This window comes from Amia ocellicauda, chromosome 16, assembly GCF_036373705.1.
Source record: "Amia ocellicauda isolate fAmiCal2 chromosome 16, fAmiCal2.hap1, whole genome shotgun sequence".
NCBI lineage: Eukaryota > Metazoa > Chordata > Actinopteri > Amiiformes > Amiidae > Amia > Amia ocellicauda.
In genome coordinates this window covers 28040837-28061921 of record NC_089865.1, presented here as the reverse complement: position 1 = coordinate 28061921, position 21085 = coordinate 28040837, and the positions used below count along the sequence as shown (strand labels likewise).

At 43.3% G+C, this 21085-nt stretch overlaps 2 non-coding genes across 2 annotated transcripts; both read left to right on the top strand.

The window, feature by feature from the left end:
* Positions 1-13944: 13944 nt before the first annotated feature.
* Positions 13945-14015, top strand: trnag-ccc (transfer RNA glycine (anticodon CCC)). The gene has a single exon. It is a non-coding gene; the product is annotated as a tRNA-Gly (tRNA).
* A 205-nt stretch (positions 14016-14220) lies between these two features.
* Positions 14221-14292, top strand: trnag-ucc (transfer RNA glycine (anticodon UCC)). The gene has a single exon. It is a non-coding gene; the product is annotated as a tRNA-Gly (tRNA).
* Positions 14293-21085: the final 6793 nt, after the last annotated feature.

Genomic DNA, 21085 nt, shown 5'->3' with positions numbered 1-21085 from the left:
CCTCCACTTGCTATCAGAGAGAAATCTTTTAAAACAACTTAGTGCATATGGCAACCATTTCAGCTGTTACGTTATCAACAGAGTCAGCAGTTTTATCAGACATCTTCAACTGTGAGAGGGACGGGGATCATGATATATTCAAGTCTTTTAGTAAACTGATAGGACAGTTGGAGATCGGTGTTCTCTCTCGTCAGGGAGGTGGAGCGGCTGTTATTTGCCCGCCGTGGGACAGTGGTTGAGTTGTTGGCATTCAATCGAGCTGGATCGCTCCAGTAGAGCTGTCAGGGCAATGATCAGAAGGGTGAGGCCGACCCCAGCCATCATCAGGATTCAGTGCTGTTTCTCGATTGGGGTTGTAGGTGTTTGTTCTGGTCAGGTGGCTTTGTCGTTGCTGTCGAATCCTCAGTTGTATTTGATCAGTGTAAGTGTCAGTGTCAATATGTGGAAGGGGAGAGGTTACCAGCACATCACCAGCACATCCAGCTGCTCCTTGTGGGCCACTGCTCCGACCCTGTGCTGGTCTCTTTATCTGGAGGTTGATGATGATGTCAGCTGCGTCTGGACTGATTTCCTCAGTCAGCGATGATCCCATTGGCTGAGCACTGAAGATGTCCTTTTCCCAGGCTGTTATGGCACAGACGATGGTCCTGCAGACAGCAAGGAAGAGGATCCAGGAGAAAGGGAGACCATCCCTCTGGTCTCCACCAGTGTTGTTTCCCTTTGGCACTGCACAGCTGTGTGGGTGGTCAGGAGCACCTGGTAGGGCCCTGTCCGCCTGGGCTTTGATGTACAGTTAGTCACCTGGCTGAAATGGGTGACAGTCCTGCTGGGCTGGTTCAGTCTGATCAGCTTTTACCTGTGAATGGACAGCTTCGAATGCATGTGTTAGACCCATACAAAAATACAACATTGCATCATCCATCAAGTGGATGTCCATCTCACTTACAGAAACTGGAGGAGAGGCAGGAAGCCTCATGGGTCGTCCCATAATAAGCTCATGCAGAGAAATAACTTATTTTCTGTTCTTTTTCTTTTCTTTTTTCAGATTTGCTGACAGTCTCATTGTCATTAGGACTATAGGAAGGCCATCTGGACATTCGAGCCCTGTTTACACATTTTAGCACCCCATAACAGTATTTTTACTACTTGTACTGCATCAGCCTTCATACAGGGATAGACTTAAACCCTTTGAAGAATACACTTACATTTGTTCAAATATATATTCAATAACCGAACATGTAGTCATTTTAACACAATCTATTTGCATATGAACAAAGTAATGATTTTGTGATTTCAGCTCCCTTCCCAGGATTATGAGCTTGACAAATGTGGCAAGTCATACAATATTGCTGAGGAGCTGTTACTATGAAGCCTTTGGCAAACCAATTTAAAAATAATGTCCCCCACACATCTCCCTTCCCTCGCCTGTGTGGTCAACAACATGCGCTAGACGGGCAAGCCAGGGAAGGGGTGCACGTGCGGCAACCTTGCCTTAGAATATATTTAAGCTCTCTTATGGAAGGTGCAGTGGCCAGTTGCAATTTCCTGGAGCTTTAACGGTGCATCTCAGATTGTTTTTTGTCCTGTCCGAGTCATAAGGGTCAAATATCAGTTTCATTCGGATACGATGCGTAATATGCATATCAGATATGTTCATAAGATCTCATTAATATCAGTAGTCATTACAGCAACTCCTTAGACAATATAGTTAATAATTATTAGGCTCCTATTAATGTTTTACAAGAAATGTATTCAGGGTTTATTATCAATATGTGTTATTTACATTCATACAGATGTCACTCCATTATTCGTTTATTGAAGTAATATATTTACCTAACAAAATATTAGCCAATAGGCCATTGATCTCAAGAATGATTCCCATATTCCTAGGAAACCTTCTCCAAATTGTTGCAGTCTCTTCCGATTCATGATGTTTGATTTTGTTGTTACACAATGTTTTACATTTGTTTCTAGTTTTCTAAAACCTAATCTAATCTATAATTGTCTCACTTCCTTTCCATTCTTACTTGTCTCCTTTAAAAATATTTTATATTACTTGAGCTCACTAAATGTGTAATCTTATACTTCTGTGGTACTTCTTACCCTTTTACCCGCATCCTAAACCCATATTCTACTTTAACTAGTATACCAGGTATTATATGCTATAACAATAACTAAACATTTTTTTTACATTTTGTTTACATTCTCCTGCTTTCACAAGCTGTCGGGGCTGCACCAGGCTCCCTTCTAGCCTTTCGTTTCCTTTAATTTGACATTACAGAGCTTGTCCATAACATGATGTTTAACAAACAAATTCTGGTTCTTCTTGTGAGGACACCATGACTATTTATGTATTACTATTATTGACATTTTGTTTATTCATTGTACATTTTGTATTACATTTTTCTTATAATAGAATCATATTCTTTCATTCTTATTTCTGATGCCTGAGGCACTCTGTATAGAGTCAAACATCCTTGTGAACAGAGCCTCATAATTCGGTATAAATCTGTTGTTACATTTTTAATTATAAATATAAATATAAGATAATTCAGATATCCAATCTGTGGCATGTGGTATTGACCCTGCAGTGTCTCAAACAGCCCTTACAACTTATTTATGATGGTATTTATTTATTCATGAAGTTTCTTATTATTTAGATTAAATGTCAAATAATCCCACTTGATTATTTCACTACCTCAGTTTTATTTGATCCATTGTGATCAAGGTCATCTCAAAATTCGTATTATTCTGACAAAGACTTATGGAAACTTTGTCAGTTTTATCTTATGTTTCCATGATTCCACCAATCCTGGTACTCCAACAGAGACCATTATTATTATATATTTTTTTCCATTTGTCTTTGGGACATTTGACTTAGACCAGATTGTATTTTGCAGTTTTCTTTTTTCTAATGAATGGATAAGTTAGCTAGCTTTAGTTTCTCATTTCTTATTCACATTCATATTCAACTCCAGCACCCCATCATTTTTAGGAAGAGAGTCATTCATTGTGGATCTGGGCCAGCTTTTCTGCCAGCAAAAGTGCATATTCTGCCCGGAGCACTGATAAATCAGAGGAGAGCGTAGGTGGTCTCCTCTGCATCCTAACCCAAGGTGTGGGAAAGGGAATCCCAAACACAGCCTCATAGGCCAATATCCCAGTAGTCTTACTGGGAGTCAGGCGTATTCCAGCCAACACCAGTGGCAACATCACATCCCAGTCCTAAATTTGAGTTCCAGATATTGCTTTAGTCAATTTTCTTTCTAACAGTTTGGTTCACTCGTTCCACCACCCCAGAAGACTGTGGGTGGTAGGGAATGTGGAATTCCTAGGATTCAAAGATTTGAACAAAACAGTATCACCAGTTACATAGGGGTGTGTTGGTACCCCATCTTATTTTCTTTAGCCATAATTCAGGCTTTTGTCTTTATTACACGTGCAAAAATCCTATCTCATACTACCATTAATCATTCCCACCGATACTCAGGTACTGCTTATTCACTTCCAATCATAGCAGTCTCGACACATAAAGATAAACAAGAAGAGTGACATACTTTTAAACACATAGATTTCCTGCTTCAGATGCCACACATCAGCACAGCGCAATATTACACTACCATATGTTGGTACTCCATGCTCCGAAGAGCCCTCTAGTCCATGTATTCAGTTGCTCTCAGTTACAGCACTAAAGCACAGAGTCTACTTACTCATCTATTACCTAATTGTAACAGCCCTCTAGTCCAATATACATCAGTTAGTCAGCAGCTCTTAGTTACAGCACTAGGGCATTTAGAGTCTACTGCCTAACTGGAACATCCCTCTAGTCCATCATGTTTTGGATACAAGTAGCGAGCAGTTCTTAGGGTACAGCACAAAGGTGAAAAGAGAATACTCACCAAATGTATCCCGGACGAGCCCCCAAATTGTTAAGGTACAGCCACTTCACCAGAAGTAAACCCTTCAGGTTCCCTGGACTAGGATAACCCCTGGACTAGGATAACCCAGCGCCATCAGTGCAGGATGGTGGATCCTCCGCAGGAGACGAGCTCGGGAAGAAAAAAGTCACCGACACAATGCCAGATCGTTTGTCTTCAGTTTATTTCTGCCACAGCACACAGTTTTATACATGTCAGAAGTCCGTTTCGGGGCAGGACATATTACAGATTGAGTTGCTAGGCAGACATGGAATGTGTCCAATATTATAACCCCTAACACACTCGACAGTTTCGGTTGACATATCTGCACGGTTTGCCTAGCAGTAGATGACGTGGGACTCTATCATATTTCTGGTTTGTCTGAAGAGCAGCACGTATATTGTTAATGTTGTCAGCTCTGAGCTGTTCCTCAAAATATAATATAAATATAGGGAGATTGTGGTTTGACATTTCCAAAATAGAGGTGAGGGGATGGCCGTGAGTTCAAGTGTCTAGACTTTCACAGAAATAGTTATGCGCGAGTATGTTATTTATGTTATTTCTGCAATAATGACAAATTTCAGTCCCCCTTGCCACGGCAACGTTTCCAGTAAGATATGACAATGTTAACTCGCTAACGGAGAGCATATTCAAGCAGGACCGCAAACCGCAAACAACTCAAAAGAATGCCTCTCCTTTGGTGCAGCTCAGGTGTACACGTTCAGCAAAGGTCTCCATAACAAGCCGGAAAACCAAATTTCTTCCCTCTCCTCCACAACACACTACATGTGCTCCTCCTCCTCAACAACAACAACAACAACAACAACAACAAAAACCTTGTATAACACGCATTTGTTTCAAAGAGAAGAAAACACTGGCAACAGCATCTGAGGTCAAAAGCACTGCATTTACGCAGAGGACCCAGGCTCCCACAGAGAGCACCCAAAGCGAGAATCATACCCCTAGACCAACGAGCCATGAAGAGCCTGTCCAGACCTCTCAGGAGTTGAAAATACCCTGGCCGAGAAAACCAAAACAGAGCTGGACACCGGAGAACATGAGTAGTAATATAAGGCACTTTTTCGAAGGGGGGCTGCGGGGGATTTGACCTTTGACCTGAACTTGAGTTGAACTTGGGGGGGGGGGGGGCCTTCCTAGGGGGTGGGGGTCCTTCCTAGGGGGTGGGGGGTGCTTGTACCACGTCACAGAATAATTACCATATTGATGGATTCCATGGGAATGTGCAGGGTGGTGGGGTTCTTCAACTGTTTTTCTAACCCTGCACAAGATTTGTTTATAAGCCAGACTGATTCTTTAGTAAAATAGCTATTTTTCTCTATACGTGTGAAGCTCCAAAAGAGCACTATGTATACCCTTCAGATTTTTTAGAAAACATAGATATTTTTCCCTAAGCTAGTGAAGCTCCAAAAGAGTTGTATTTAAGTCCTCCCGATTTATTTAGTAGAATAGCTATTTTTCCCTACGCGAGTGAAGCTCCAAAAGAGTTCTATTAAAGCCCTCCCGATTCTTTAGTAACATAGATACTTCTACTTCTCTTTCATATGGACAAGGGTTATGTCGGTCTGGAGCTTTTTGAGCAAGTGGGGGTGGAGAGGATATGTCTACGTCTTTAGTAACCTCGGATTGGTGTAGAATTAGTATATTTGGGGGTGGAGTTGACAGGGCACTGAAGGAATAGTCTATCACGTTAGAGTCTGATTTGAAGAATTTAAATATGTGGGGGCGGAGCTAACAGGACACCAGAGGAATGTACAAGTGGGTGGGGGGGGGGGGTCTTCAACTGTTTTTTCAAGTCCTCCAAAAGATTTGTATTTAAGCCAGACTGATTCTTTAGTAAAATAGATATTTTTCTCTTTACACGTGTGAAGTGATTCTGGGTCTTCAGCTTGTCCGACTGTATCCACGAGAAAACACCCGAGAGGAAAACCCGGGCTAGGGTTCCTTCACGATAGGATGTGAGACTCGACCGAATCTGGGTTCTGGAGGATGATGAGACAACGCGTGGATACCGCTTTAAAATGGACAAGGGATATGTCGGTCTGGAGCTTTTTGAGTTAAGAGCTGGTGAGGAGATGTCTACGCCTTTTTTAACCAGAATTGAGTACGCTTACAAGGATTGGATGCATGTAAAGGACTGGACAAGGCAAGGGGATGTGGATAAAGCGTTAGAGGCGTTGAAACAGTGGAATAGGGATCGTGAAACTGCACCGCTGCCTCTGATGTTTGAAAGTCACGACTGGGAAAGCGCTCTATCTGTGAATCATAGTAGAACTGTAATGACTATAACTATGACAGGGTACAACAGAATAGTGTTTAGGAAAACACGCTATGCCAAACAAATTAGCTTTTTTTTTACGATGCTGAACCTATTTTTATGGATCCTGAGGATGAAAATTAATATGTTGCTGAAATTGATTTCTACACCCAGGATTGGTCGAAAATGAAAACGGTCATAAAATAATTTAATGAGGGTTTTGAGGTCTTGAGGAAATATGTAGAGTTTGACTCTGTTAAAAAGAGACTTTATTTCAACAGCGAGGACAGGCAAAAATGTGGCGGGAGTTGGTTGCAAGCTGCCAAAGACATCGACAATGACTTTGTCGACATTGCCCCCATGCCCCCAACCCTCTAACTGTGATGTAATACATGATGTAGTAAAAATATTGTAAAAAAGTAGCCACCCCCCTTGCTCTTGGTTTACATTAAAAGAGCAGGTCTGTTACGAGACTCTACAGCCCTCTTACGAAAGAGGACCTCCCTTGGTCCTACAATCCGGACATTTTATACCAGCCTGAGCGCTCTTACCGCGGCTACCCGCCACTACCTCAAGACGAAACAGCCCCCTGTTCAATGGAAGAAACGACTAACACCACCGACTCCCTGGCTCAAGAGACCCCGAACATCGCTGCTTTCGTGGCGGCGTCTCTGGAGAGCTGTACTATGGCTCTAGAAACACCTCAACCAGCGCTGAGCAAACCAACGATCATCAAACCTGCCTGGGGGCGTGACGAAGGCGACGGTTTTAGACCAGAGGTCCACGCTGAAGTAAGTATAATTATTAAGAACGCCCTGGTGTATATACTGAATGCTCTCATCGATCGAGCCCTGAAAGAAGTCTGCTGAAGGAATATTTCTTCCGTAAAGAAAGTAAAGCAGAGTACAAGGAGAAGGAATTTGATCAGTACGAAACCGACTCAGAGGCTGAAAGCAACTGAAAGCACCTGAAGATGGGGAATGTTCTGGATTGATTCTGTAACCGGATTTGTCGCCAACAAACCGCGACAAATCTGAGGGCCCTATTGTACAAAGTATTGGAAAAGAAAGTAGCCGACGAGCACTTTTTCTCTACAGCTTTGACTGTCGACGATGCTCAACTTTCAAACCTGGAGCATTTAATGGATGATGTGAAAAAGACTGAGGGGTATGAAAACTGGGCGGCTATAATAGCTGTTGCAAGGAACGATGTTAGACCATTTCATCAACATTTATATAATCTTTTACAAGTCATGTTTAATGAATGGTTGTTTATTTTTAAAATAGCACATATTATTGTTTTATACATGTATGTAATCGATGTGTGTACTTATAAAATAAAAGCCGGTGTAGTAGTGGATATAGAGCAAGTAACCAATCAGTTGATGTCTTATTGTTTAAATAATGGGGAAAATTGCTGTATGTGTTATACTTTTCTCAATTGCTTAAAAATGAATAAAAGAGCCGTTTTCTAAATACTTTAGTGTGCTTTTACAGAATGTCTCGACAAGCTCCTAGGATGAAGGATTTGTACTACAACCCCGCCAAAGTAGGGAGTTTGGTGGGTCGGAAGGGATTCCGGAGAGGGCTGTCAGAGCAGGGTATTAAGGCAGATAAGATAAGTGTGGCCGAGTCGTTGTCTGCGCAAGATGCTTACACTCTACATAAACCGGTTAGAATTAACTTTAAATGAAATCGTGTGTATGTTTCAGACATAGATTCACAATGGCAGGTGCATCTAGTAGATATGTCAAATTTATCAAAACATAATAAAGGGTACACATTCATGTTGACGTGTATAGATATATTATCAAAATATGCGTGGGTGCGAGTGTTGAGGAAAACCGGCGTTGTTGTTACGCAGGCCTTGAAAGATATACTCTTGCAGGGGCGCTGTCCTGAAAAACTACAGTCTGATAAAGGTAAAGAGTTTCTCAATAGAGAATTCCAGAATCTTTTGAAAAGACACAAAATACATCATTTCACCACAGGAAACGAGCTTAAGGCCTCGATTGTGGAGAGATTTAACAGAACTATAAAGACAAAAATGTGGAGATACTTCACAGCTAACAATACTCAAACGTATCTCGAGAGAGTTCAAGAGTTTGTGAATGCTTACAACGACAGTTATCATAGAAATATTAAAATAAAACCTGTAGAGGTGGATAACAGTAATTCTTTTAAGGTCTTTAAAAATGTCTATGGTCCGTTTAAAGCCTCAAAGAAACAGGTTTACAAGTTCAAAGTAGGAGATGTTGTAAGAGTTTCAAAGCTACGGAGACCCTTTGTAAAAGGTTATGAGCAAACTTTTTCGGATGAATATTTCACCATTACCGAACGTGTGGCTCGAACCCCGCCGGTGTACAGGTAAAAAGACTACGGCTGGGAGTCTATAGAAGGTACTTTTTATGAGGAGGAGTTACAAAATATTGTAGTGGGGAATGATAACGTATTCAGAGTAGAAAAGATTTTAGGGAAAAAAACTGAAAACAGGAAAAAATATGTGTTGGTAAAATGGGCGGGGTGGCCTGAAAAGTTCAATAGCTGGGTTTTGGCTAGTGCGGTGTGGGATATACGGCCGGTATACAAGTGAAAGCTCATGGAGGATCTTTCATTATGGGTCATGAAGATGGAAGAGGGAGGATTCTATGTGATGCTGCCTAGTAACGCGTCCCTCGACATTTATCCTAACAACACCATTTCTAGTTTTACGGTCAAATTTGTAAAACCTATAGAACTGTGGGGGCCCTGGGAGGTGGGGTTGTCGGAAATACAGTACCCCTACACGTGGGCTGTAGTACGCGATGAAGACTCGGTCTTTTCAATTTTGGACGTCGGAATTAAAAAAACAGTGGTCTTTCACATTACAAGACGGTTATTATGAAAATATTGAAAAATTATTAGAAGAGATGAACAAACAGATCTCTGGAGGGAAACAACCTGTCAGAATACATTACAGTTCGATTAAAAATAAAGTTTACATGGAGTCCGCATCTACGATAAGAATTAAAACCAGCGGTAACCTAAGCCAGATTTTAGGGTTTTACACCAACAAGGAGGATGAATTTAAGGATAGAATAGCTCCATACCCCGCGGATATCCGCGCAGGATTTTACACCCTTTATATCTACACGGACAAAATTTCACACCAGAGGGTGGGGGATAGTTACGTCCCCCTTTTAAGAAATTTACATATTAAGGGTAAAAACAACGATGTGGTCACAATTACTTATGACAAGCCATACTACGTACCTGTCTCCAAGACTCATTTTGACAATATTACGATTGAAGTGAAATCAGATCAGAATATTGACATACCCTTCCATTTTGGTAAGGTTATAAGCAAACTACATTTTCGACCTGTGAAACATTGTGTACACGGCTAAAATGACTATCATGAGGTGTTATGTCGATCCTAAAGACTATGTCAACTATTACAAAATGCAGGCCGGTAACGGTTTGCCAGGGTTCGCTGGGGCTAATGTGATGTATGGGAGCGGAATAGGTGGACTCTTTCGAGGACTTTTCAGGATGGCTATGCCTCTTCTCAGGAGAGGTTTTGATATAGCGAAACCGCATCTTAAATCAGCCGCCAAACACATCGTAAGCGATGTGATCAGCAGCGCTATGGCAAGATCCAACAACAACGATAATCAGGAGGGTTCGGGTCTAATGGTCCTGGCCAGAGGCTCTCGTAAAAGACGACGCCCACCCGGAGGGCGGAGAGTAGTAGCTAACAAAAGACAGAGACTTACTTATTCAGCGACAGACCGTAGTAGAACTCGTAAGAGTAGGCAGCCAAAAAAGAAGAAGAAGAAGAAGACCGTTAAAAGAAAACCTAAAAGAAAGTCAAGAACCTGTTCGGGATGTATATTTTAATCATGGCTTTTGTACACAACATGTCGGAAGACTGTGTGAAATCAGAACTGGATCTATTTACGGTCCTTTACACACAAACAAGTATTGATAAAAGCATCTATGTGGAGATTCCGCCTCATTCAGCCATTTCAGAATCCGCCCCTCTGGAATTTTTAATAACCGGTAATGGTGAAGATTATTTAGATTTGAATAATACCCTTATTTTACTCACTTGTAAAATTGTGACTGAAAAAGGACAGGCTATCGAGAGGGAGGCCAAAGTGGGGGTTATCAACAACCCGGTGGCCACCATCTTCTTGCAAGTGGAAGTAACCCTGGGGGATAGACTGATAAGTCAAAGCAGTAATATATACCCCTACTGAGCACTGATGGAGTGTATACTTAATTATAGCGAGGAGACTCTAAACAAACAGTTCAGCCCCGGGCTGTTTGCCAAAGACAAACCGAACGCCATGGATGTCAAGGATCCAGGTGGCACCAATGCGGGTCTAAAAAAAAGAGCAACATTTTCTACAGCAAGCATCGCGGCAGGAACTCGCGTTATGAATCAGGAAAACCTCTTCCTCGGAAAGCTCCCAAAACATGTCATTATCGGGCTGGTGGATAATGACGCATTTACAGGGTCATATACAAAGAATCCATTTAATTTTAAACATTATAATGCAGAATTTATAGCTTTGTATGTTGATGGCACGCAGGTCCCCGCCAAACCTTTCCAACCCGATTTTGAAAATGGTTGCGCGGTCCGTGAATATTACAGTCTAGTTCTCGCTACAGGGAGACATCTGAAGGACCAGCCTCTGCTGATAAACCGCGCTGAATACATCAACGGCTACACTTTGTACGCCTTCAACCTAACCCCCGATGAAGAGTGCGGGCAACATTTCTCCCTGGTGAAAACAGGAAACATGAGACTGGAAATATGTTTTAAGCAACCCCTAGCCGGTACTGTAAATATGGTTGTGTACGCTGTGTTTGACAATTTTATAGAAGTGAATCAGAGAAGGAATGTGCTCTATGATTATTATTAACGATGAACACCAGAGAGCTCACGGCTCTCATGAACTGTAAACCCTACACTAAGAAGCTGTTTCACGGAGTCTATGCCTGCGATCAGTTACCTGAATTGAAGCTAAAGAACTTACCAGCCTTGTTTATAATTAACACTCACCCTGAAACCATGCCTGGAGAGCACTGGCTGGCTATTTATCTGACGGAAGATCATCGCAGCGACTTTTTTGATTCTAACGGAAACCCTCCAGATTTTATTCATTTTCCAGCTACGATCAACAACTTTTTAATAAACAATTGTAAACAACCGGTTTATAACTGTCGCCAAGTGCAAAGTCTACAGACTACAACCTGCGGTCAACACTGTGTGTTTTTCTTATATCATAGAGCTAAAGGTCTCCCCTACACAAATGTTATGACGCTGTATGGCCCTGATTTAGGAAAAAATGATAAAACTGTGTCCTGGTTTGTTCAAACATTGTGTCCTAATAATAACTATGTTAAATACCTATGTAGCGTAAGGTACACTTATAAATTTCAATTCAAGAAGTGAATTTATAGTATCACCTTATCACGAATCCTGGAATCTTGTAGAACTCAATTTCTGTAATAATTGAACGCAGACACCAATTCCAAAAACAAAAACTAAATGTAGCACTACACTAATTATACAAAGGGGAAAAACTAATTAAAATTCAACTCTAGATCAACAAATCAAAGACAAATCACTTCCGTGACCAAATCAAAGACCATGGGATCGCATATGATAACACACAAATCGTTCAACAAAAAAGGTTATAAACACATTGACTACAATACCGGTTAGTAAGACGAAGGTGAGTCTCTCATTAGTATTGTTAGTCAGACATTAAATAACTACGCAGGTCAGTATTTATGTCAGGTAACTTCTCGTTATATATATATCAGTCTCATTTACGTTTAGGTGCCGAGAAAGACCCTATCATTACTTGTTACCACAATTTCCCTTAACTGATTATTATTCAATGATAGGCAGGGCCACCAATAATCTAATGTCTATTAACTTGTGTCAATTTCAGACTAAACAGTTGCACAGGAATGAGAAGATATTTCTCGGCGTTGACAGATTTTATTTCTAAAATTATCAACAAAACAGTTTAATGCAACACACATTTATATTTAAAAAAACTAAATGGTATTACACATTCTAGACTTATGAATCACAGATTAACATTTCTAACTGATTTCTCAAATGTCATGAATCACAAACTCCAAACTCTTAAACTTATCTGAACTTCGTTGCAGAGAGGCCTCTCTGGCTTCGGGCTCAGATAACAACACACGGCACGAGGTCCGTGTGGTTGGAACAAAGGCAGTCGGCTTTGTCCAAGAACTTCCACTCAGTCGATGCACCTTGAAGTTGGGGTTTCGCGAATGTAGAGTCTTTTCCAAACAGATTTTCCACTGGTTTGAAGGCTCCAAGTTTGTGCACAAAATCTTCTTTGAAAGCAGGGTTTCCACTGTAGTTACTTGAAGACAAAGTCCTTGAGGAAAGCAGGTCCCTGTTTGTTCCAAGGGTCAAGTTTCTTAAGACTCAATAGCTATTTAAATGACTGACACTTTTGTATACAGTCGACTTAGTAAATTGTCCAGCTGTAAAACTCCACTGATCAGGTGGGCACAGGCGGGCATGCGCAGTCTGTCAAGTTCTTTATTTGATAAAGTCCTTTAAAAGAATTCTTCGTACGGCTCAATCTCCTTCTCCCAGTTTAACTCTTCTGTTGCCGGCAAAGACTTGGTTGGTTTCTGGTTCCGGTTCGGGCAACAGAGCTACAGGTTGAGCTGTGGCAGCGAGTTTCTGGTACAGGTGAGAGAGAGAGAGAGAGAAAGGCCGTGCGCTGTTCTTTATAGTCTGTCAGATCAATAGGTGATTGGTTCTTGAGTTTTTGAGATTGGATTTCGGTTTCAGCCCCCAGTGTCCTATTGAAGGGGGGCTTGATTTATGACTGATGTCAATCCATGCCATCTTTTGGAAATGCCGGTTGGCCCGGGTTCGTAGCTTTATGTCGGAATTTCGGCTCTCGTCCACTTTTTATCACCTACAGGCCCCTTTCTCCAGACATCTCATAGCAGGATTCCAAACTATTTGGCCTCTTCTCGGTGCCATCCTCCCCAAAACTGTCACTTTGACGCATACCAGTTCCAAGCTGATGAGCTAAGGAAATCTGATAACTTTGGTGGGGAGAGGTCTTCTTTAGATCAATGCTTCAGCTCAGAGCCCAAATGCTCTTATCAAAATACACCCAACATAACGCTACAACGGTAACCCCTCCCCGAGTGAGACAGCAGGGAGAGCATGGTCCGGCAGGACCGCAAACAACTCAAAAGAGTTGAGAATACCCTGGCCGAGAGCGGCGCGCAGCGAGGCACCGAAAACCAAAAAGAGCGGGACACCGGAGAACATGCTATCAGCAGCTCTGGCACCGCACATAGCTGTTCTACCTCCCTCTGAGGCAGAGAGGGAAACAACCCCAAGAAGACTCCTGTTGCCAGCCACGACACCACACAGCTTCGCGCCCTGGGGCTCAAACTGTCATTTCTACACTCTCAAAGCACTTGGAAGTCCGTTTCATTGATTTTCATGTCGTAACTTTAAACCCACGCATGACCCAATGTCCGGATGAAGCTGGTTCAGTTACTTCCACGTTTTGCTTCTTTTGTAAAATGCAAAGTGAATCGAATGAAAATGAAAAGATTGTTTGAACGTTTCAACTGTGTTGCTGAGGAATTCAAGAAGCAGCAAGATTGGACTCGCAGCGATGGAGACAGGTTTTGGAATCACTGTCACTCCAGTGGAAAGCCTGAAAATCACTACTTCGCAGCAGTGCCAGTGGTGTAGTGGCATCATACAAGATTCCCATTCTTGTGACTCGGGTTCGATTCCCGGCTGGTGCACCTGACATGCTGTGTTTCCCCTCACTTTTTTCCCCACACTCTATCCACGAAGCAACACTCAGCATAGCATGAACAGGATAGTGCATCCAACGGTTGCTTTCGCAAACATCTATGCTTTGCCAAATGGAAATATGATGTCATTCTGGCACGGAATGCAGGCATCACATTTATGTGGAGTTTGACTTTGGTTGACCAATCAACGGTAGCGTTGGTGGTATAGTGGCAAGCATAGCTGCCTTCCAAGTAGTTGACCCGGGTTCGATTCCCGGCCAACGCAAAACAGATAGCTTTAGTTGCACATTCGCAGCGGACAGGTGGCAGCAATAGTTCAAAGTGCATGGCTACGTAGATCCCTTTGTTCCTAATGAGAAGTGTGAGTCTGGCAAAGGTGCTTTGTGAATTCACGTTGCCGCTTGTGGACTTTTTAATGCAACTCTAGTGTTGGGCGAACACGCACCCTTCTGATCTGGAGTCAGATGCACTACCGTTGCGCCACGAGGTCTAATGCCAAAAGAATGGCCCGTGAAACAGTGGTGTTCAAAGTATGTTGATGTCCAAAGTTTGTGTGTGTTCTGTTGGGTTAGGCAGTGGAATGCTTTGATTACTACTACTAGCAAGATAGTCGCTCTATCCACGAAGCAACACTCAGCATAGCAAAGCCTATAGCTCGCTGTTAGTCCGTGTACCTCATAGGTATCACACCTGGCATCAGTGCCCAATAATTCCCTAGCTTTGACAACTGTCTGTCTATGACTGCACCTACAGACGTGGACAAGAAGTGGGTTTTAGGTTTTAGATCGTATGTGCGTCAACATGAAACTCGAGAGGTTCACAGTGCCGTAAACAAAACGCTCTAGCCTTTCGAGGGCACTCCAATTGGAATGCTTTCATTAACCCCTACTACTACTAACGAGATAGTCGCTCTATCCACGAAGCAACACTCAGCATAGCAGAGCCTATAGTTCGCTGTTAGTCCGTGTACCTCATAGGTATCACACCTGGCATCAGTGCCCAATAATTCCCAAGCTTTGACAACTGTCTGTTTATGACTTCACCTACAGACGTGGACGAGACGCGGATTTTAGATCGTATGTGCGTCAACATGAAGCTCGAGAGGTTCACGGTGCCGTAAGCAAAACGCTCTAGTCTTTCGAGGGCACTCCAATTGGAATGCTTTCAATTACCCCTACTACTACTAGCGAGATAGTCACTCTATCCACGAAGCATCACTCAGCATAGCAGAGCCTATAGCTCGCTGTTAGTCCGTGTACCTCAGAGGTATCACACCTGTCATCAGTGCCCAATAATTCCCTAGCTTTGACAATTGTCTGTCTATGACTTCACCTACAGACGTGGACAAGACGTGGGTTTTAGATCGTATGTGCGTCAACATGAAGCTCGAGAGGTTCACGTTGCCAAAAACAAAATGCTCTAGCCTTTCGAGGGCACTCCAATTGGACCAGCTGTGGGTGCTTGCCATCTCGTCGTTTCTTTCACTTTTCACTTTGCATGCATACACATGTCTCTGAGAATAACGGCACAGAGTGCGTATAAGCCCTAAACGAGAACGAGTGATTAATCCCAGGCTACCGATTTCTTCACTACTTCCTAACTTAAAAGACGGCCTGGAGATGCCAAGGATTGAACGCGGGTACCTCATACATGCACTCTACCACTGAACTACATCCCCACCGGCGAGAGGCTGCTCCCAAACCTTGTATCTCTTGCCAAAAAAAATACTCAAACTGTCATTTCTACACTCTCAAAGCACTGGGAAGTCCGTTTCATTGATTTTCATGTCGTAACTTGAAACCCACGCATGACCCAATGTCCGGATGAAGCTGGTTCAGTTACTTCCACATTTTGCCTCTTTTGTAAAATGCAAAGTGAATCGAATGAAAATGAAAAGATTGTTTGAACGTTTCATCTGTGTTTGCTGAGGAATTCAAGAAGCAGCAAGATTGGACTCGCAGCGATGGCACCAAAAACAGAGCGGGACACCGGAGAACATGCTATAAGCAGCTCTGGCACCGCACATATCTGTTCTACCTCCCTCTGAGGGAGAGAACAAGAAGCCAACTGAAGGAGCGGCTTCACAACCTCTCCTTGGCAAGGGCGTACCTGCTTGAGGCAGAGCAGTAACTCCTCCCCGTGTGAGACAGCAGGGAGAGCATGGTCCGGCAGGATCGCAAACAACTCAAAAGAGTTGAGAATACCCTGGCCGAGAGCGGCACGCAGCGAGGCACCGAAAACCAAAACAGAGCGGGACACCGGAGAACATGCTATCAGCAGCTCTGGCACCGCACTTAGCTGTTCTAAGTCCCTCTGAGGGAGAGAGGGAAACAACCCCAAGAAGACTCCAACACCACACAGCTTTGCACCCTGGGGCTCATCCGGGAGTTAAACCTGGGACCTCTGGCACCCTAAGCAAGAATCATACCCCTAGACCAACGAGCCAACCAAAGTAGTGACGTTACAAGCCCTCCTTGGCAAGGGCGTACCTGCTTGAGGCAGACTGGGAAAACTTCGCTCTTTGACAAATACCATGGACTGTGGTGCTGACGTGTCTATCCAGAACGGTAACCGCTCCCCCAGTGAGACAACACGGAGAGCATGGTCCAGCAGGACCGCAAACAACTCAGAAGAATGCCTCTCTTTCGGTGCAGCTCAGGTGTACACGTTCAGCAAAGGTCTCCATAACAAGCCGGAAAACCAAATTTCTTCCCTCTCCTCCACAACACACTACATGTGCTCCTCCTCCTCAACAACAACAACAACAACAACAAAAACCTTGTATAACACGCATTTGTTTCAAAGAGAAGAAAACACTGGCAACAGCATCTGAGGTCAAAAGCACTGCATTTACGCAGAGGACCCAGGCTCCCACAGAGAGCAACCTGTCCAGGGACCGCAGAACTGAGAAGGGGTAGGCCAGACATGCTTGTCTGGGAGTTGAACCCGGGATCTCTTGCACCCAAAGCGAGAATCATAACCCTAAACCAACAAGCCACGGGGAGCCTGTTCGGACCTCTCGGGAGTTGAAAATCAACTGGATCTCTCAAGAGTTGAGAATATTCTGGCCGAGAGCGGAGCGCAGAAAGCCACCGAAAACCAAAACGGAGCGGGACACCGGAGAAAATGCTATCAGCAGCTCTGGCAACGCACATAGCTGTTCTACCTCCCTCTCAGGGAGAGAACAACAAGCGACAATCATATCCCTACGCCAACGAGAAAACAGAAGGGGCGGCTTCACAACCTCTCCTTGGCAAGGGCGTACCTGCTTGAGGCAGACCGGGAAACCTACGCTCTTTTACTAATACCATGGACTGTGACGCTGACGTGTCTTTCCAGAACGGTAACCCCTCCCCGAGTGAGACAGCAGGGAGAGCATGGTCCAGCAGGACTGCAAACAACTCAAAAGAGTTGAGAATACCCTGGCCTAGAGCGGCGCGCAGCGAGGCACCGAAAACGGAGCGGGACACCGGAGAACATGCTATCAGCAGCTCTGGCACCGCACATAGCTGTTCTACCTCCCTCTGAGGGAGAGAACAACAAGTGACAATCATACCCCTACGGCAAAGAGCCAACTGAAGGAGCAGCTTCACAACTTCTCCTTGGCAAGGGCGTACCTGCTTGAGGCAGACCTGGAAACCTACGCTCTTTGGCAAATACCATGGACTGTGGTGCTGACGTGTCTATCTAGAACGGTAACCGCTCCCCCAGTGAGACAGCACGGAGAGCATGGTCCAGCAGGACCGCAATCAACTCAAAAGAATGCCTCTCCTTCGGTGCTGCTCAGGTGTACACGTTCAGCAAAGGTCTCCATAACAAGCCGGAAAACCACATTTCTTCCCTCTTCTCCACAATACACTACATGTGCTCCTCCTCCTCAAAAACAACAACAACAAAAATAACAACAAAAACCTTGTATAATACGCATTTGTTTCAAAGAGAAGAAAACACTGGCAAACAGCATCTGAGGTCAAAAGCCCTGCATTTACAAAGAGGACCCACACTTCCACAGAGAGCAACCTGTCCAGGGACCGCAGAACAGAGAAAGGGCAGCCAAGACGGGCTCGTCCGGGAGTTGAACCCGGGACCTCTCGCACCCTAAGCGAGAATCATACCTCTAGACCAACAAACCATGGGGAGCCAGTACAGATTTCTCAGGAGTTGAAAATCATCTGGATCTCTCAAGAGTTGAGAATACCCTGGCCGAGTGCGGCGCGCAGCGAGGCACCGAAAACCAAAACAGAGCGGGACACCGGAGAACATGCTATCAGCAGCTCTGGCACCGCACATAGCTGTTCTACCTCCCTCTGAGGGAGAGATCAACAAACGACAACATACCACTACGCCAACAAGCCAACCGAAGGAGCGACGTTACAAGTCCTCCACGGCAAGGGCGTACCTGCTTGAGGCAGACTGGGAAACTGTTAAGGTACAACCACTTCACCAGAAGTAAGCCCTTCAGGTTCCCTGGACTAGGATAACCCAGCGCCGTCAGTACAGGATGGTGGATCCTCCGCAGGAGACGAGCTCGGTTTATTTCTGCCACAGCACACAGTTTTATACATGTCAGAAGTCCGTTTCGGAGAAGGACATATTACAGATTTAGTTGCTAGGCAGACATGGAATGTGTCCAATATTATAACCCCTAACACATTCGACAGTTTCGGTTGACATATCTGCACGGTTTGCCTTACTTTTGTTTCTAGTTTTCTAAAACCTAATCTAATCTATAATTGTCTCACTTCCTTTCCATTCTTACTTGTCTCCTTTAAAAATATTTTATATTACTTGAGCTCACTAAATGTGTAATCTTATACTTCTGTGGTACTTCTTACCCTTTTACCCGCATCCTAAACCCATATTCTGCTTTAACTTGTATATCAGGTATTATATGCTATAACAATAACTAAACATTTTTTTTTACATTATGTTTACATTATCCTGCTTTCACAAGCTGTCGGGGCTGCACCAGGCTCCCTTCTAGCCTTTCGTTTCCTTTAATTTGACATTACAGAGCTTGTCCATAACATGATGTTTAACAAACAAATTCTGGTTCTTCTTGTGAGGACACCATGACTATTTATTTATTACTATTATTGACATTTTGTTTATTCATTGTACATTTTGTATTACATTTTTCTTATAATACAATCATATTCTTTCATTCTTATTTCTGATGCCTGAGGCACTCTGTATAGGGTCAAACATCCTTGTGGTCAGAGCCTCATAATTCGGTATAAATCTGTTGTTACATTTTTAATTATAAATATAAATATAAGATAATTCAGATATCCAATCTGGGGCATGTGGTATTGACCCTGCAGTGTCTCAAACAGCCCTTACAACTTATTTATGATGGTATTTATTTATTCATGAAGTTTCTTATTATTTAGATTAAATGTCAAATAATTCCACTTGATTATTTCACTACCTCAGTTTTACTTGATCCATTGTGATCAAGGTCATCTCAAAATTCGTATTATTCTGACAAAGACTTATGGAAACTTTGTCAGTTTTATCTTATGTTTCCTTGATTCCACCAATCCTGGTACTCCAACAGAGACCATTATTATTATATATTTTTTTCCATTTGTCTTTGGGACATTTGACTTAGACCAGATTGTATTTTGCAGTTTTCTTTTTTCTAATGAATGGATAAGTTAGCTAGCATTAGTTTCTCATTTCTTATTCACATTCATATTCAACTCCAGCACCCCATCATTTTTAGGAAGAGAGTCATTCATTGTGGATCTGGGCCAGCTTTTCTGCCAGCAAAAGTGCATATTCTGCCCGGAGCACTGATAAATCAGAGGAGAGCGTAGGTGGTCTCCCCTGCATCCTAACCCAAGGTGTGGGAAAGGGAATCCCAAACACAGCCTCATAGGCCAATATCCCAGTAGTCTTACTGGGAGTCAGGTGTATTCCAGCCAACACCAGTGGCAACATCACATCCCAGTCCTTAATTTGAGTTCCAGATATTGCTTTAGTCAAATTTCTTTTTAACAGTTTGGTTCACTCGTTCCACCACCCCAGAAGACTGTGGGTGGTAGGGAATGTGGAATTCCTAGGATTCAAAGATTTGAACAAAACAGTATCACCAGTTACATAGGGGTGTGTTGGTACCCCATCTTATTTTCTTTAGCCATAATTCAGGCTTTTGTCTTTATTACACGTGCAAAAATCCTATCTCGTACTACCATTAATCATTCCCACCGATACTCAGGTACTGCTTATTCACTTCCAATCATAGCAGTCTCGACACATAAAGATAAACAAGAAGAGTGACATACTTACAAACACATAGATTTCCTGCTTCAGATGCCACACATCAGCACAGCGCAATATTACACTACCATATGTTGGTACTCCATGCTCCAAAGAGCCCTCTAGTCCATGTATTCAGTTGCTCTCAGTTACAGCACTAAAGCACAGAGTCTACTTACTCATCTATTACCTAATTGTAACAGCCCTCTAGTCCAATATACATCAGTTAGTCAGCAGCTCTTAGTTACAGCACTAGGGCATTTAGAGTCTACTGCCTAACTGGAACAGCCCTCTAGTCCATCATGTTTTGGATACAAGTAGCGAGCAGTTCTTAGGGTACAGCACAAAGGTGAAAAGAGAATACTCACCAAATGTATCCTGGACGAGCCCCCAAAGTGTTAAGGTACAGCCACTTCACCAGAAGTAAACCCTTCAGGTTCCCTGGACTAGGATAACCCCTGGACTAGGATAACCCAGCGCCATCAGTGCAGGATGGTGGATCCTCCGCAGGAGACGAGCTCGGGAAGAAAAAAGTCACCGACACAATGCCAGATCGTTTGTCTTCAGTTTATTTCTGCCACAGCACACAGTTTTATACATGTCAGAAGTCCGTTTCGGGGCAGGACATATTACAGATTGAGTTTGCTAGGCAGACATGGAATGTGTCCAATATTATAACCCCTAACACACTCGACAGTTTCGGTTGACATATCTGCACGGTTTGCCTAGCAGTAGATGACGTGGGACTCTATCATATTTCTGGTTTGTCTGAAGAGCAGCACGTATATTGTTAA